The sequence below is a fragment of the Anolis carolinensis genome, chromosome 1 (genome assembly GCF_035594765.1).
Source record: "Anolis carolinensis isolate JA03-04 chromosome 1, rAnoCar3.1.pri, whole genome shotgun sequence".
NCBI classification, from domain to species: Eukaryota; Metazoa; Chordata; class Lepidosauria; order Squamata; family Dactyloidae; genus Anolis; species Anolis carolinensis.
The window spans coordinates 291,255,027-291,274,423 of NC_085841.1; the positions used below are offsets into that span (position 1 = coordinate 291,255,027).

Sequence of the window (19,397 nt, forward strand, 5' to 3'; positions counted from 1 at the left end):
CTCTTTCTTTTATTTCTTAACAGGATTGTAGGCCTGAGAACAAGGAACTGGTTTGTTGTTCTTTTACTTGTAAGGTGCCATGTACAGTTTTATATAATACATAAATAAATGATCTTGCACTATCCATTGAAAACTTTGGCAGGAGAAGAAACAGAGGCTGGGCCAATTGATTGCTCCCCCCCCCCCCCCCAAACCGGGAGTGAGTGTTGCTGAGAAGAGAGACAGACTCAGAGGAAAAGCCATGTACAGGGTGGCTGCATGGAGGTTTTGGAACTGTGCCTGAGCTTCAAGCGTTATCATCTAGCTTTGAAACAGCTTGCATACCATTTATAATACTAAAGTCAAAGAAATTATTCAGAAACAGGAAACCACCCAGCCCTACTTAGTGGCTAGTGAAAATCTCTAAAGATTTTTATTTATCGTGTCTGAAGCAAACTGAGGGTACAAGTTGTAATGTATTTAAAAACACAAATAAAGTTTTTAAAAACTTGGCATTCCTGTATACTAAATGTCCTTTGACCAGTGGCTGGCCACTTGGAGTGCCTCTGGTGTGGCTGTAAGAAGGTCTTCCATTGTGCCTGTGGCAGGACTCAGACTGCATTGTAATATGTGGTCTGTGGTTTGCTCTTCTAAAGATGATCAGCATTTTAAAAATGCACCCAAATCAGCTATGCAAACAGCTTCATTTTTACATTGCATTTCTAAGGTAATAAAGTCATCACAAATCATATGCAAATTCCATGCCAGCAGAGCTATTTTCAGTTCAACTCTCTTTGAAAACAGAACTCGCCACATTCCTGGCAAAAAAAACGCAAATGCAACCTCATCACATTCAGATGCCCCACTTTGGCTGCAATGCTGAAAAACCACTGGATTCTATATAAATAGAGACTCCTACTAGGACATTCTTGCACAAAAGTTTGTAATTCTGCCACTTCAGCTCCTTTCATGTTACATGAGATACATAGCAGTATTTTCAAAAATATATGCCTTGTGATGTTGCCAGTACCTTGTAAATGTTCTGTGGAAACACTGAACACATATGTCTGTGTTATACAAGGATTTATCTCAGAAGTTCAAAACCAAAACAATGCATCCCATTATAATTCAAATACAATGCCTTTTTATTTGTGTCTAGACAATAGAAAGTACATCTTACAAAAACAGCTTGCCTAATAGATTTATTTTTAGAGCTCTAATAATTATGTGCGGTGACGTCAGCCAGTCTTTCCTGTACAGATTTCAAATGAAGACAAGGGTTTCCATACAGAAAACTAGATATGGTTTATGTATGTTTAATAATGATGTAAATGAGAATTTAAATGGGTCATCCTACACTCAGAAAGTGGACAAACTCAGACACCATTTGTCAAATGTGTTGCCCTTGTGAAAAGTTCCATGAAATATTAAGAAACAAACACTGCATCCAGTTATAGGCTGCTTATGGGGAAGCTATAACTTTCTTGTTAAAACAGCTGCACAGGCTACGGCTCATTTCTGAACATAATTCAAAGGACTCATCATGCCCTATAAAGCCCTATATCAGATATGGCAAATGTTTTTGCTTTGGGGCCACATTGTGGGCCTGGCTAGAAGGGCCGGGTCAGGAGAGGGGATGGCTGGGCACACGCTGCTCGCCCCCATCCTTATGCCAGGAGGAAGGAAAGACACGCAGCCACTGCCCCGATTTTCCTCCCGATCCTGCTCACATGATCCTCGAGCTTTATGTTGGGAGGAGAGAGAGACAGGTGGCAGCTGTAGTGTGCTTCAGAGGGCTCTCAGCTGCTGTGTGCATTCCTCCCCTGTCTTTTCGGCATAAGCATGTGGCAGGCCAAGAGGACAAAAAAAATGAGGAACTGGGTTGCTTTGGGTTTTTTGGGCTGTAGGGTCATGTTTCAGAGCCCCAGTGGTGCAGCGGTTTAAACCACTGAGCTGCTGAACTTCCTGGTGAAAGGTTGGTGGTTCGAATCTGGGAAACGGGGTGAGCTCCCACTGTTAGCCCCAGCTTCTGCCAACCTAGCAGTTTGAAAACATGCAAATGTGAGTAAATCAATAGGTTCCATTCTGGCGGGAAGGTAACAGCATTCCATGCAATCATGCTGGCCACATGACCTTGGAGGTATCTACGGACAACGCCAGTTCTTCGGCTTAGAAATGGAGGTGAGCACCAAGAGTTGGACACAACTAGACTTAACATCAGGGGAATCTTTACCTTTACTATGGTCATGTTCCAGTATCATTCATATATAAATGTGTGTGTGGGTGGGTGAGTGGTTGTATGATATATTTGTTTTTCCTCCGAGCACAGGATCCTAGGCAGCCTTTTCAAGAGAGATTGCATTAACACAGTGGTTCCCAACCTGGGGTCCCCAGATGTTTTTGGCCTTCAACTCCCAGAAATCCTAACAGCTGGTAAACTGGCTGGGATTTCTGGGAGTTGTAAGCAAAAAACATTTGGGGACCCCAGGTTGAGAACCACTGCATTAACACCTTCTATACTTATCTGTAGGTTGGATGTTGAGTGCTAGATATTAAAGAATGTATGTCGTCACTAAACAATGGGATGATGCAGCAGAAATAATCTCTTCAATATCACAAAGCTTGGAACTCTTCAACCCCAAAGTGTGACCATTGAACTATAAGCTCACTTTTAAAATAAAGATCCACTGATAATTGCCCTCTTAGGATTTCTTCACTATGGGAAGTCAGATATGTGATCTATAAGTTTTTCAATGACAACTTCCTTGATTTAGAACTTCTTCATAAAGGAGTACAGGCAGACCCCAACTTACAAACATCCAACTTACAAATGACTCACAGTTAAGAACGGGAGTGACACAACAGAAAGTGAGAGAAATCTACCCCTCAGAAAGGAAATTCACTTCTGAAAGAGCAATCATGGGGGGGAAGTGTCTCCACTGAAGCTTTCTCACCAATTCTTGTTTCCACATCAAGCCAATTTTTTGAAAATCCAATTTTCACAGGGATAGGATGTGAGGTTAAATCTTCTGAAGAGAGGAACAAACAGCAAAACAAACATCACAGGGGTGTTAACCCTTCACTGTGCTGTCCAAAGCTTGTATATATTTGGCTGGAGTTATACTTAAAAATTTACCTGTTCCAATTTACAAACAAATTCAACTTCAGAACAAACCTACAGACCCTATCTTGTTTGTAACTTGGGTGACTGCCTATATTTGAAGCAACTACGCAGAACTGGGGACAAGGTTGAGTTTTGAGTTATTGTTTTCCCTTATGAAGTTTCTATGCTTGCTTATTTATTTTATAGTATTATATCATGCAGAGCCCCCGGTGGCACAGCAGATTAAAGCACTGATCTGCTGAACTTGCTGACTGAAAGGTCAGCAGTTTGAATCCTAGCAGAAAACATGCAAATGTGAGTAAATCAATAGGTGGGATGGTAACAGCACTCCATGCAGTCATGCCAAACACATGACTTTGGAGGTGTCTGCAAACAACAACACCTCTTCAGCTTAGAAATGGAGATGAGCACCAACCCCCCAGAGTCGGACATGACTTGACTTAATGTCAGGGGAAAATCTTTACCTCTTATATCATGCTTTACAACAAAGGCTGTCAAAGTGGCTTACAAATCGTTCATTTGACTATTTCCTAACCTCAAGCTTGTAGTTGTAGTTGTGTGCCTTCAAGTCATTTGGTGATCCTTACAATCTAAATCACACAGGACACATAAGGAAAAGAGAATTGCAGGGGTGGGTGAGATTCAGTATAGCAGATTCCCTCTTTCCTTGTCTCTCCATGGTCAGGGCAGTTTGGGAGGCAGGAAGGACTTTTTATCTGCTGCTGAGCCTATGCCAGCTCAATGAAATTGGCACGTGGATATAAAATGCAAAACTCAGCAAAGATAAATAAACCCAACCTTTTTCTTATGAAATTTATGAGGAACAAGGAAGATCACCACCAAAGGAATACAGGATATTTCTATATAACTTTGGCTCTGTGAAACTATTATCTCATTGCTGCTTTTGGTCACATATGCAAACCAGCTGTCCTTTAGTACAGTACATTTCATTGGTTTACTTATGGGTTAACTACCACAATTTTATCATTTTTAAAATCTAGGTCTAGAAAGGAAGGAACCCACAATTTAATTTTCTTCATTTCTCTGGGAGAGAACAGTTTGCACATTCATGCCTTTGTGGCCAGAGTCCAACTCAATCTTTTAATGCATGTAAAATGATCCAAATGACATGGCATGTAGATATATAATTTATGGAAATGACATATGGAAAAATCCCAGTGTTTTTCTGGAGAAAACCAGACATTTTGAGAAAGATCATAAAATGCAATATTAGTACCCCTTAAATATCAAATTATTGATAGGCAAGTGTCGACATACACTTTTAAAAAATGCTTAATATTGGACATTCAACTCTGGAAAGAACCACTTCATGACAGGAATGATCAGCTTCCACCAACCTGTTTGGTCCACCACCAATCTCCCACTCTCTCCCCAATTCCATAGCAATGTGATACTACCTGGAGAGCCAGCCAAAAAAAAAAAAGCCAGATGTTAGAAAATAGCAGGGTAAAAGGCAAGGTTTTTGAATCAGATCAAAATCCAAAGAACCACATTTGAAGTGAATCATCAAGAACCTCACAATCTCTGAGGATACCTGCCATAGATGTGGGCGAAACGTCAGGAGATAATACTTCTGGAACATGGCCATACAGGCCGAAAAACATATAACCCTGTGATCCCGGCCGTGAAAGCCTTCGACAACACATCAAGAATGTTGTGTGTCAAGATAGTATGATTTTTTTTCAATGTAGACCACCCAAGTGCTACTCTTCCATCTTCTTAAAGGGATTTGCTTTCGATGTGAGAAGGGGCTTATCAAGTGTGTGTGTATAACAGATCAGAATGCATTCCTTATATCTTCTGCAACAAGCAATATTTTAATTGACCTTTTATTTCAAACAATATTGGAAGTAGTGTTCAACCTGTTCTCATCTTTAAAAATCCACAAAGCAATAGCACTAAGGACTAGATCACCAAGATTGTATGACTCTTTCAACTTTCTCAAAAATCTGGGCCTTCTGTGGAAATAAAAAAGTAGAAACAGCAATAGGCACTTTGTTGTTGTATGTTTTCCGGGCTGTCTGGCCATGTTCTAGAAGTATTCTCTCCTGACGTTTCGCCCACATCTATGGCAGGCATCCTCAGAGGTTGTGAGGTAATAGGCACTTTATTTTGTAAGTTTGGTGTACATTTAACAATATGGCCACTAGGTAGCACTAGGTGAGGAACCAACCGTAGTCACTGGAAGGAGAAAACAAAATTAGTATAGACTTCACCACAAGATGGCATTCCCACTCTCAATTCCATCATAAGAGTATCATAGTGGAGAACTTGGTTTGTCAATTGAAAGCAGAATGAATTTCAAGAGATGTTGCTTGTTATGCAACCAGGTGACAAGCAACACCTGTTGACATTCCCTCTTCTACCAAAGCATGAAAGCATTTGTCTTTAATTTTTACTCTGGCACGCCTAGTCTGAACCTCTACAACAAACAGTCAGGGGATGCACTGATATATTCAGTGAACTTCCAAAGCTTCAGCTGTTGTCTCCAAATTATTTATAGTAGCAAATGCAAAAAGTTTGGCGAAGGTCCACAACAGCCCTCCCTGCAAAGGCGTTATAATAAAGTTGAACAGTAGAACAACTTCTGTCAAGAAGTTTTTCCTAATGTTTAGGCGGAATCTTTTTTCCTGCAGCTTGAATCCATTGCTCCATGTCCTAGTCTGCAGAGCAGCAGGTTGCTCCCTCCTGAATGTGCCATCGTTTCAAATGTTTAAACATGGATGTCTTGTCCTCTCTACCTTTTTTTTCTCCAGGCTAAACATATCCAGTTCCCTAAGTTGTTCCTCATAGGGCTTGGCTTCCAAACGCTTGATCATTTTGATCACTCTTCTCCGGACACATTCTAGCTTGTCAATGTCCTTCTTGAATTGTGGTGCCCAGAATTGGATTCCTTACATCAGGTGAGATCTGACAAAAAGAATGGAGTGCTAACATTGCTTCCTTTAATCTAGACACTATATTCCTATTGATGCCATCTAGAATCATACAGTATTGGCTTTTTTAGCTGTCACATCACAGTTGATTCTTTGAATAGCAGCCATGCTGAAATGGTTTTTATAGTCGACAGGCATGTGATGATGGGGAAAGAATGTCATATCCTCCCTTTAACTAATGAATAAATACAGAGATTTTGTGTTACATACAACAGAATGTTATACACACACACACACACACACACACACACATATATATATATATATATATATATATATATATTTCAGGAGTTAACAAGTCAAGTACAAAATGAGCCAGTTTTTGGTTTTATATTTTATTATCAAATAGCATTAGATGCAAAACTGAATATACTGTGGACGTATGATGGTGCAAAAACATCCCAAGTGTCTTTTCTGAAGATATTCAAATGATAAAACACCAAATTATAAGTTTACCTGGCCCAACACAACTCCCTCGTAAGCCAGACATGAGAGAATTTTCTAGCCACTTCTAGCCAGAGCAAGTTACATGGGCAGTGATTGGATCCCTGCTTTTCAAATGTGGATATTTATTTACAGCTTTTTAAAGTGCAGGCAATACATTAATAAAATCATATAACAACATCTCACATGTGCATACTTTTATCAGCCAGATCACAGGACACATGGTGTGGTTTCCTTCTGACTCCATCCCAAAGGGTATTTAAAAGGAGTGTCCAAAGAGGCAGCAGGGGCTCTCCTGTGGCTTCCTCACTCTCCATGATACATCAAACAATCCCTGCAAAAAGTTGCTCTGATAGAAATATTTCCCCAATGATTAATGCATTTACAGATCTGCTCTTTGTTCTAGTTTTACTACTTCAAAGTACTGCCTTGGCACACAAGGCATTCCCATTTCCTCTCACAGCCTGCAGCCATCTATGTCCTCCAGAAGGTGGTGATCCCAGTAAAGACATAATTTTATATGCAGTCCTCCTGAATTCTCTGGTTAGGGAAGGTTCCTTGGGCAATACTTCAGCAACACCTTTATTTCCCAACCTCACACAGATTATATCAGACTGTATGTCACAAATTCAGGCTGTATTATAATTTCAACCTTAAATGCAAATGCTTGTACATAAACACCCAGCATTCAATACAAGACTGTCGAAAATAAGTCACCATTACTCAAATTGCTGTTTAAATCATACTCATCTACTAGTAGGGAACCATGCTACTTCCAAAGTAATGAAATTAGTATGGTCAGTACTGTAAATTCAGTATGTTTAAGATAATACAAACCAATTAAATGGTGTCTGGTCTCCAAACAAAAGATACTGGATTCCAACAACTGCATAACATTTATGTTAATAAATATGTATACTGATGGTATAGTGCTTGTACTACTGTATGTGTATTTTTATTATGAATGGTTTGAAATGCTGGGCTCATATGCCAGTGTCTAGTAGTACTGTATATTGAGATGAGATATCTGAGCAGCATAAGACTGTATTGTTGGTTTACAAAGAGACCACCACTGCACTCCCTTTATAAATGGAGATCACCACAACTGCCCAAATAATGCTTGCCTGCTCTAAATGAATGAGTTCGCAAGAACAAGTTTTTAAGTAACAAAGTTGGAAAAAAGGATCAGGTAAATAAATATATTTGATTCTTGCAATTTTAAGAGCTAGTTCTACCAATGGATCTGATTGCAAAGTAAAAGTGAAAGTCTTAATTTCTCAAGTGAAAAAATAATAATGAAAATTGGCAATAGTGTGTCTTAGACAAGTGAACTGTTATGCAGATATACAAACATATTAATTGCCAGACAATTACAATAAATTATTATTCAAAGATTGGAATCTTCTACAATTAAACATTCTTCCAACCTACTGATAATTCATGAGCTTGAGCTTCTTTCAAACCATATAGAAAAGACACACATCAGCAAGTAAAATGCCAGAAACAAAAGCACATTTACATTTTATACTGCTATGTGGTGGTTTTTCCATGATACCCATTTCCCTTATACAAATGTTGCACTTTCACAAAAACTGTAAGTAGGTATTAATTTTAAGCATCTAATAGTATGTCTTCTCTTCTCCATATCAAAAACTGACCAGTTTGATTACTGTCACTAAGGAAGCAATGGCCACGACTATTTTACTAGCCACTGGAATTGGACTGCCATTACACAGATCTGTTTGGCAGCACCTAAAGCGAAAACTGTTAACCTTGAAATGTGCCCCAATATAATCCAGGTCGCATTGGGAATATTTCCAGCACTCAGAGACATTTCTTGTACCTTCAAAAGAAAAGAAAGCAAGATTGTGAGTGTGGATGTATTTATTCTAAGTTTAATGTGAGAGAGAAAAGATTAAAATGGTACAAAATCATTCCATACCTTCCACATAAGACTATAAGATAGACTTTTACAATACTCCATTGCATCACCCATTGACTTATGATGATACCATTAATTTCATAGGGTTTTTCTTGGGCAAGAAATATTTGATGGTTTTGACACTCCTTCCTCTGAACTAAAGCCTGCAGCACCTTGTATTAATCGGCAATCTCCTAACCAGGGCTTCCCTTGCTTAGCTTCCAAGGAGCAGGCAGAATCTGGTGCCTTTGTTCGACACCTCCACTGCCCAAATCAGAATATGGATCTCCAATTTTTTTATTAAGAATCATGTTGCTTTATCATGATGCTTTCATGCTATATTAATTTCACTCAATAAGGGGAATCCACCTTTCCCTACATTCTTTTCAGTAGAATTTCTGTCATGATGTATTGTATAGTTTTTTCTTCTTCTCAGGGGACACTATTTGTTTGAATGGCCATTTTCCTCTTTTCTACTTAAACCTGATGCTTGGCCTCCCTGCTAATTTATTACTGTTTCATAGATTTCTCTCAAACTTTCTGCATTTTTTAAACTCTTTTAAAATCTCCAGACCAGAATTTTAAACATTTTCTGAAAAGTCTTTCTCTGGAAGCCATCTAAATATTCTGTACTTCCAACTGGAATGTTAAAATATTTTTTTATCAGTGGAAATATAGAATGCTCAAATTAGCTAGACTGTAGAATGTACTTCACTAAGTAACACTTTAATATGTTTTCTCTTAAGAGTCTATTTCACTAATGCAAGTCACTGTTGTTTTATATTGTTCTTAATCGTATGTATGTTACAGAATTTCTAGTTTACATTTATGTATAGGAATTTCACAAACTGATAATTTTATGGTTTGGATTTTATCTTCCACATTGCTCGAGAATGTTACTATGATAAATACAGAAATATTGTATGTATAATAGTAACTTAGGTATATAGATCCTATGACAAAATGCATCTTTTAAAAAATAAAATCTTTTTATTATTAGGTCTGGTACTATATAAAAACTAGCATTTCACTGACTAGCAGTTATGCACAATCAGCTTGTAAAAAGCCTATGGAAAAGACACAAACATTGGTAAAGAAGCTATTCATAAATGATGTTTAGACAGAACATTCAAAAGCAAGAGTTACATTTACTTACCAACAGAATTAACATTTGACCACTTAACTCCCAAAGTCATTTATCTTTAAGTAGTCCCTACAGTGACATATGTGTCTGTCTAAAAACTGAATGTTGTTTGTCTGTTGGCGTTGAATGTTTGCCATATATGTGTTCATTGTAATCCGCCCTGAGTCCCCTTCGGGGTGAGAAGGGCGGAATATAAATACTGCAAATAAATAAATATCCAGCATGACATGTCAGAAAATTTGTTATACTTATCACTAGCCAAGCAAATAAATACAGTATAAGACAGCATACTTACCAAGATATGCCACCATGCAAGCATTTTTTTCGGGTTCGCATGTTGCGTTAGTCTTACAGGGACTCATAGGACAAGTGTAACATACCAGGGCACTTCCTGAAAATAAAGGGAAAGGCTTGACTAAATGCTTTCCTCCTGAAATCTAATTCTCAATTTGTTTTTAGTGTTAAAACTTTATATTGCTTTAGCAATAATTAAAAGCAACACATTCTGACCTAAATGCATGATACTATCGGGACTTGCTGTGAGACACTTACCAATCATTCCCACAGAGCACATAATTGAATTCACGTGTGCTCAACATAAAGATGCCTAGGTAGCAGTTCTCAATCTGTGGGTCTCCAGGTGTTTTGGCCTACAACTCCCAGAAATCCCAGCCAGTTTACCAGCTGTTAGGATTTCTGGGAGCTGAAGGCCAAAACATCTGGGGGCCCACAAGTTGAGAACCACTGCTATATGGGATCTTGCGATCAGGTCAGCTGGTTCCTTATTCTGAGCTTGGCTGCTATAGGGGAGGGAGCAAATCTTCGAACACTGATATCTCATGGTAATAATAAGGGCATTACCTGATACATCCCATGGCATAACAATTACTGGGGGGAGTTCTGTCGCCTTCTTCTGCATTGCCATGCCATTGTTGTGTGCATTGTATTTGTGTTGTATATATATCCGATGCTACAAAACTTGCTTATGAAAATGCAACATTGTTGGCGCCACCTTTTGGTAACATAGGACCTCATTAAACTAGAGCTTGGATCCACTTTAAATCCACTCTGAATCCACTTTAAGGAGGGGGCTTTAAACAGCTCAGCAAGACAGGTCCTGGCCCTCACCAAACTACAAACCCCAGAATTCTGCAGGAGGCAGAAACCAGATTTAAAGTGGATTCATGCTCTACCGGCTGTTAGGAATTGTGGGGGTTGAAGTCCAAAACACCTGGAAAGCCAAAGTTTGCCCATATCTGCTCTGATAAGGCAGCTAGTTTCTCACTGCAACTGGATGTTTAAAAGGCCCAGTAACACATTGTGATCAGTCTTCAATTGTGGAAGTTCTTCATCTACCCAAACTGAGCAACGTTGCTGTGGAAAGCCACCTCTCACTCTACTATGCTAACGTGCAGCAGCCTCCTATGAAAGTACTTGAATGAACTGTCGAAACAGCTAAGGTTATACATTACTCAATTGTTGAACCTAGATCCCTGGTGATTGCAGAATGCAGGCCAAAATTGTCATGTGTCAGTTTAAAAATAAGATTAAGCTGAAAAGAATGATCAGCACACTGATAGGTTGTGAAACAGGAACAGAGCTCCTTGCTACTCCTGCTGTTAAGTTTTGGTTCAGGAATAGATAACCACATAAAATTCACTGATCAGAAATCCTCAAGCAGATGATATCCTTACAGTTTGAAACATTCAAGTAAAGAGAGGAGAGTCACCCTTTATAAACACACCCACACTAAAAATATCTATCAACATCCCACAAGCAAACTATGTAGCTTCTTCTGTTTTTCTCCCCAAATAGTTCCTGAACATCCAGTCCAAAGGGGAAAGCCTACCACACAGCAGCAGGACTGTACCCATGAAGCAAAGTAAGACCGTTTTTCTTTGGTTCCTGGAGTTAGAACCACTAAGTCACATGAGATTCACTGTGACTGTCAACTAAAAAATAGTACAATGCAATACCAGAAAAAAGCTTAATCTGCTTTGGCATGCTTCAGGAATAGAGACACCCCCTCCTCTATTTCTCTGCTCAGCCTCTAACTGTACTTTTGAAACATTTAACCAGAGTACTCATACTTACCAGAATGACAGAACAAAGCCAAAAGGAAGGTAGCGATCAAAGCAATGGCCAAGAAACACTTCATCTTTGTGTTGGCACTTTCTCTTTAACCTATAAATCAAGAACAAGTTATTGATTGGTACTGGATGTACTAAAGCAAGCAGTCTAATCTAGGAAAACAATATACAGTACCTAGTCTTAGTATTGAAAAAATCAACTTTTGTGCTATAACGCAGGCAATTTAATGCCTAGCGCTTTGCCTTTTTCCATGATTTAAACAGTATTACATAACCTACACAACAATCAATGAATGCTCTTATCAGGCTTTGTGTATGTTGTTGAAAAATCAACCCCTCTATTGAAAAGATCAACTAACGAAATTATTAATGTATACAGGCAGTCCCCAAATTATGAACAAGTTAGGTTCTGTAGGTTTGTACTTAAGGTGAATTTGTAAATCGGAACAGGTATATTTTTAAGTGTAACTCCAGTCGAAAATACAGTGGAACTTTGACTTAAGAGCACCCAACTCAAGAGCATTTTGAATTAAGAGCTGTTGCTAAACCCAGGTTTCACTTTGACATGCAAGTGCTAGCACAAGAGTACTGAGCTTTAGGGTTTCAAGGGAGCAGCCTCCGTGCCTCATGCTCTTGTCCACTTTGGGAGATTGCTGTCCACTTTGCTCCTGTCCACTTTTCTCTTGTCCGCTCTGAGGAACTTTGGGTTAGTTGATTTTGTCTGGTTTTTATTCCTGGTATGTTTGGCTTCATGGAGGGAGGGAGGGAGGGAGGGAGGCTGGAATGAGTACAGTATGAAGAAAACGAAACTTCTGCCTTTACTTTGTGCCTTTACCACTGTGCCAAAACTTGGTACTTCTACCATTTTAAAGTGGATCTTTCTTTTTTATTGTTTCACGTGAATGTGCATGTATACATTTTTATAAAGCACATTTTCTTATTTTGAAACATGTAACAAAAATGGGGGGGGGGGTGTTCTGCAGAATAAATTAATAGCATTTCAATGGGAAAATTCACTTTGAGATAAGAGCATTTTGAGTTAAGAGCTCAGTCATGGAACGAATTGAACGCTTAAGTCAAGGTATCACTGTATATATATATAAGCTTTGGATAGCGTAGGGAAGGATTAACATCCCTGTGGTATTAGTTTTTCTGTCTGTGCCCCTGTCCAGAAGATTTCACTTCATTTTCTGTCCCTGTGATAACTGGATTTTGGAAAGTTTGGCTTGTTTTGGAAACAAGGATTGGTGATAAAGATTAAGCTGACACACATTTCCCTCATGATGACTCTTTCAGGAGTGACTTTCTCTTCCTAGGGGTAAACTTCTCTTACTTCCTATTGTCTCACCCCCACTTATGAGTCATTTATAAGGTGGATTTTTTAACTCAGGGACTGCCTGTATATATTTTTAATGGCTCAAACAAGTAGGTCATGTCTCAAGCAATCTAGCCAAGGCCAGACTGGATGCTGGGGGGGGGGGGGGGGGGAGGAGGCAAAGGAAAATGTGTCATTAAGCCTCACCTTGATAATCTAACAGGGGTTTCGGTCTGAAACTGTCTGTCCCTGAGGTCCAGGAAGGCATTTTTTTAAAATACCCACGATTACACTCTGTATGGGACTCATGGACCTATGTATACCTTATATTCTCTACTGTATATTAAAAGGGACCAAGATGTGCTGAAATTGTTATGTTAAGGTACAATCTAGCATATTCAGGAACATTTTAAAAACATATACTGTGCATGCTTGAGGGAATTTTTGCAGCATCCAGCTATTGAGTTGGGCTCACTCAAAAGGACTAATTCTGTCAACAAAAGATCTCCCATCTCCTAAGGGTACCCAAGTGGTGAGAAACTCCAGACACAACCAGTGCCTTGATGAGATCTGTATAAAGCTGCATATCTTTCATTGAATTGCATAACCTCTTCATCGTCTCGGCTGCTCAGACCTTTTGTGTAAGACAGACCTCACCAATAATCCCATCTTGCACTATTTGCATGGAGCACGCAATGGCGTGGTGGGTTAAACCCTAGTGCTGGCAGGACTGCTGACCCACAAGTCGGTGGTTCAAATCTAGGGAGAGCAGGTGAGCTCCCCCTGTAAGCTCTAGCTCCCCATGTGGGGACACAAGAGAAGCCTCCCACAAGGATGGTAAAACATCAAATACCTGGGCGTCCTCTGGGCAACGTCCTTACAGACAGCCAATTCTCTCACACCAGAAGCTATTTGAAGTTTCTCAAGTCACTCCTGACACAAAAAAAACTATTTGAATATTGCCTCAAATCATTTGCCAAATCTAGCCCTTTTCCTCCTGGGAGGACCCTTTAAACAACTCCAGCTTGAAATGGACAAATGACAGGACCTCGTTTTTTTCTGCCACAAGAGACACTCCATTCACCTGTGACAGTCACAGGGACTCCTCAGTCAACGAGAACCTGGATCCAAACTTAACTGCTTTTCAGCCAATTGGGGAGGATGCGTGGATTTTAAATGGCTGTCAAGGGGATAAAATTGCATTGTATTACATGGTTATGTCAAATTCCTTCAGGCATCCTTTCAGGCATGAAAGTAATAAACTTCTGTTCATGCTGATCTGGTTTAAAAGTAGCAGGTGTGCTGAGCAACAGATCCATACCGCTCTGTAAGCGGATAGCTGAATTTCAGCTTCATGTGGCCCCCAAGACACTTCTGTACCAGAAATATCCAGTTTGAGTGTCAACACTAAGAATAATATTAATCTTTATTTATAGACTGCCCTATCTCCCCGAAGGGACTCAGCGGTTTCCAACAAATATGGTAACCATTCAATGCCAAAAGGAAACCCCACAAATAGTTTATAAACAACCTAACTGTAACTTAACAAAATGAAGAAAAATAATAACATAAAAAAAACATCATAAAATACAGAAACCCTGATAAAATACACTAAAATAAAATATAAAACTGAATACTTCGGAGCTCCATCAGGTGAGGTTCAGCAATCCAATGGCCAGGAGAACTGAAATTGACCTAATCACTATAAAAGGGCTAGGAAAGGGATAGTGCAAACAGTGTATCACAGGGGTGAGTGATATGGCTGAAGTGCAGAATAGAATACTATCTTGTGAGGGACAGTGAACCAAAGTGAACAAGAGGTGTTGTTTACCCCAAAGGAAGTAGTTACTAAACTTTGTAACGTACGAGAACAGAAAGAGGAACTTCTAAGTAGTAAATAGGTGGAGTATAAAGAACCCTGAGTTTAGAGCTCGGCGCGGCAGCCACTTGACTCTTACTCTGTGTAAGTTGTCTGTCCGTCTATTCTGTTCCGCTTCAATCTGACAACCTAGATACTGGGCTAAAGAACTAATCATTATCGAAAGCTTGCTGGAACATCCAGGTTTTCCTTACGAAAGAAGGACAGTGTGGGGGCTTGCCTGATCTCCATGGGGAGGGTGTTCCAAAGTCAGGGAGCCACCACCAAGAAGGCCCTCTCCCTCATCCCCAGCAACCGTGCTAGTGAAGGTGGTGGAAGCGAGGGGAGGGCTTCCAGGAGATCTTAGAGCCCGCCGGTTCATAGGGAGGTGCAATCACAAAGATGAAGCCCCACTAGGCTGAATGAAGCAAATGTCTCACACCATGCTTGTTACACAACATAGACATATTTCGGTTAACAAAGCCTCTGACGAAGAAACCCTTTTTTTGTTTACAAAGTCTTCTTGCAGGAGCCCAGCCTAGGCAATTCTTTTTTTTTTAAGCCTTCTTTTTTCATGTCAGGAGCGACTTGAGAAATTGCAAGTAGCTTCTGGTATGAGATAATTGGCTGTCTGCAAGGACATTGCCCAGGGGATGCTCGTATATTTGATGTTTTACCATCCTTGTGGGAGGCTTCTCATCTCCCCGCATGAGAAGCTGGAGTTGACAGAGGGAGCTCATCTGCGCTCTCACCGGATTTGAACTGGCAACCTTTAGGTCAGTAACCCAACCTTCAAGTCAGCAGTCCTGCCGGCACAAGGGTTTAAGCCATTGCACCACCAGGGGCTCTTTTATCCTTCTGTCTAGCTGGAAGTTTTTTGCAGCACTGGAAAATAATGAAGAGGGTAGGAGTTGGGCCACATCAATGGATCCACAGTGAAGTCTGACCCAGAAAAAAATGAGGTTCGCTCATTATTACAGCAATTCAACTGTAACTGTGTATGCCACGGTAGCAAAATAAATGCATCCAAAGTCACTTTCTGAACACTTTGTGAAAAGTAAAACAAAAAGGGGAAAGGAGAATGTTTAAAAAGTACAGATCAGTATTTAGCCAACCAAAATGGAAAACACCTGAAAAGTGAAACAAAATCATTGTGGGATCTATTTTGAAATAAACTTTCAAGGGTTTCTAGAAGATTCAAAATGTTTTTGTTTACTCGTGCAAGGTTTGCCTGACCTGGTTGTTTCATATGTTTCATAACAATAAATCTGAATTACAAGTTTGCTGAAACATGTTGAGCTTTTTGCAGTATTGGAATTTATCCCTAACCCTTTCCCACTTTTTCCCCAAGTTATTTCTATCTATAGTATCAAGGATTCTGTTAAAGAATCAAAGCTCAGAAACACATCTGACTCCCTGGCCCTCCATAGTAGTTAACCTACATATCATTTCTGCACAAGAAGCAGAAGTGAAAGATACCAAAGCTGCACAAATCTGTAGAGACAGATAAACAGTGTCCTGAAGTACTTGAAGGAACCCGTGATCTGACCATCATTTCTGAGAAATGTTGTAGAACAAGTGAGATGCCAAAGGAAAAGAACAAGTATTGTCCCTATCTTTAACAAAGATGAAAAAAGAACTAGGAAATTCCATGCCTGAAAAATATGAGATTATATGAGAATCTTTTTGCAAGTATCTTGGAAGACAATGCAGTGATTAGTAGGCCAGGATGGGTTTCTCAAAAACAAATCCTACCAAACTAATAAAAAAACAGGCCACTACTGCTGTAGAAGTCATTCATCCAGATTTCAGTGAAGAATTTTATAAGATCCCCATAATGTTTTAATTAGCAAAATGACTAAACATGGCACTGACAGGAATACTGTCCAATGGATTCATAACTGGTTGGAAAACCATAGCTGTGCATCAAACTGGAAGCAGATATTGAGTGGAGCACTTCAGGATTCTGTCCTGGGGCCACGGCTCACCAATATTTTATCAATGACTTAAATGGGGAGGCAGAGGGAATCTTGACAAAGTTTGCAGATGGTACAAAACTGGGAGGGGTGGCTAAAAAATGAAAGAAACAATGCAAAAGGGCCAAGATAACACTGAAAATGGGGGAATCATAATACAATAAAAATCAATAGACACCAATGCAAAATTGTACAAATGCATATATATTGAATGGGGATAAATAGCTCAGCAGTACTACATGAAAAATAGACCTTGAGATTGCTGTTGATCATAAATTTAATATGAGCACAGCAGAGAAGGCAAATGCTATTTTAGCCTGTATTAATAGAAACATGGTTTCCAAGTTTAGGAAAGTTCCACTGTATTCTGTGCTGATATAGAAAAGTTGGAGCCTACTTCACTGGCCGTGTCTCTAAAGCTGCACATTTTAAGAGACTGGGGTGACATTTTGTGGTACCGTATACTCCGATACCCAATAGACTAGAGTTTCTCAACCTGGGGGTCAGGACCTCTGGGGAAGTCGCAAGGGGAGTTCTGAGGAATAGCCAAAGTATTTTCTGTTGGTCATGAGGGTTATGTGTGTGAAGTTTGGCACAATTCGATCATTGGTGGGGTTCAAAGTGCTCTTTGACTATAGGTGAACTATAAATCCCAGCAACTACAACTCCCAAATGTCAAGGTTTATTTTCCCCAAACTCCACCAGTGTTCAAATTTGGGCATATTGAGTATTTGTGCCAAGTTTGATCCATCATTGTTTGAGTCCACAGTGCTCTCTGGATGTAGGTGAACTGCAACTCCCAAACTCAAGGCCAATGCCCAGCAAACCCTTCCAATATTCCCTGTTGGTCATGGAGGTTCTGTGTGCCAAGTTTAATTCAATTCCATCATTGGTGGAGTTCAGAATACTCTTTGATTGTTGGTGAACTATAAATCCCAGCAACTACAACTCCCAAGAAAAGGCTGAGAAAAGTACTGCACTGAAATTTGGCCGCAGTACAGAGTCCTGGGACTAGATCAATGGGAGCCATTGGTTGGTCATAATTAGCTCATTGGGAAAAATGACAAAGATTATAAGTGTCTTCAAAGAAGCATCAAACGGGTTCTTTGTGAACCCACTCCTTGTGCACAAGGGAAATTAGTCTGTGTGCTGTATAAAGCCTTACATAACTGAGAGAGTTTTGTGGTGTTTTATTTCTTCTCCTTTTGTGTATGTCTAAACATTTGCTTTTAAAATGATAGAGCAAACATACATTAAGCCATGTCAATTTTAAAGCAAAAAGTTAATGTTGCTTTACTGATGTTCAAAAGAGAGGTGGTGGGCATAGGAAAAGTGATAAGAGGGAAGGGAAACTTGAACGTATTATTCTAGAAAAAAAAGTATTTCCATGTCTGTGTTCATCCTTGAATGCACTTCCAGGACAAAAAGTTCCCCACAGCCCTTCCCAGATAGAAGAATTTCTGCTCTTCCAAGAAGGTTAGGAAAAAATGCCACATATACACAGTCTCAAAGTTCATGGCTGAAATCTCTCCAACAGTGAAAGAAAAAGCTGAACGACAGTGCTTCTATAGATGGACTATGTCATGTCAGATTGACAGTTTGAGTATGTTGCTAGAAAATAGGGGAAAACAGAAAAGGCTGCTGGCAAAAAGATGGGACTGGTGAAATGTCTGCCCTTGGAGGCTCAGAAAATAATCTGACCGAAGGATTTTCTGATAAAATGGTGAGAAAGAGGCAGCTGATATTCTACTTGTGACTTTACAATTTTTTTCGGTTGATAATGGCAAAACACTCACATGATTTTTTTTGTGGCTATATGACAAATATTGTTTTAAGAACTCTGTGTGATATACACTGTACATTTCCATTTACAAAATGAAGATATGGAAATGCTGGTGAAAAGCTCAGCAGCTCCTCCAGCCAAGCTTTGCAACAACACCTCTGAAGGGAGCTCGGAGATAACACCCTGTTGCTGGATGCAACTGCAGTTCTAGACAAGACAAACAAGACAAACCTGGACTTTCTATCCCATGTGTCCTGAACCCTGTACTCATCTCGGACCCTGGCTTACAGATTCTGATTCAACCGTATACTCTGAACATGTGGATCGCAGTATGTGATATACTGCTCAACCTGGCTTAGCAGTTCTCAAGCAGAATCCCAGCAGACAAACCCCTTTCAGTTGGGCCTGAATTTCTGTGACTTTAAGCTTAAAGGATGCTTTGAAAAGCAACACTCAAGTTGTTGATTCGGCCCCAAAGATTATTGCCTGCTTCAACAGAATAGTATTTATCTTTATTTACTGTCTTGATTTTGGAGTTTTTTCATACTGGTAGCCAGATTTGTTTCTTTTTCATGGCTTCCTCCTTTCTGTTGAAATTGTTCACATGCTTGTGGATTTCAATGGCTCCTCTGTGTAGTCTGTCATGGTGGTTGTTAAAGGGGAGTTTCAGACAAGAAACAATCAGGACCAGCTAATCACTTCCCAACTAAGGATTCCCCCAGGCAGGAAGCAGTCAGGCTTTGAAGCTGTAAAGCTAGTCCATGCTAATCAGGGTGGTCAATTGCAACTTTCACACTTGCCTCAAA

At 39.7% G+C, this 19,397-nt stretch overlaps 1 long non-coding RNA gene across 1 annotated transcript; it reads right to left on the reverse strand.

Annotated features, from left to right (window-relative positions):
- Window positions 1-6,375: 6,375 nt before the first annotated feature.
- cd59 (CD59 molecule (CD59 blood group)) lies at window positions 6,376-11,753 on the reverse strand. The gene is made up of 3 exons (XR_507082.3): window positions 11,664-11,753; window positions 9,865-9,960; window positions 6,376-8,347 (listed from the first exon to the last, which is right to left on the reverse strand). It is a non-coding gene; the product is annotated as a CD59 molecule (CD59 blood group) (long non-coding RNA).
- Between the last annotated feature and the right edge of the window lie 7,644 nt (window positions 11,754-19,397).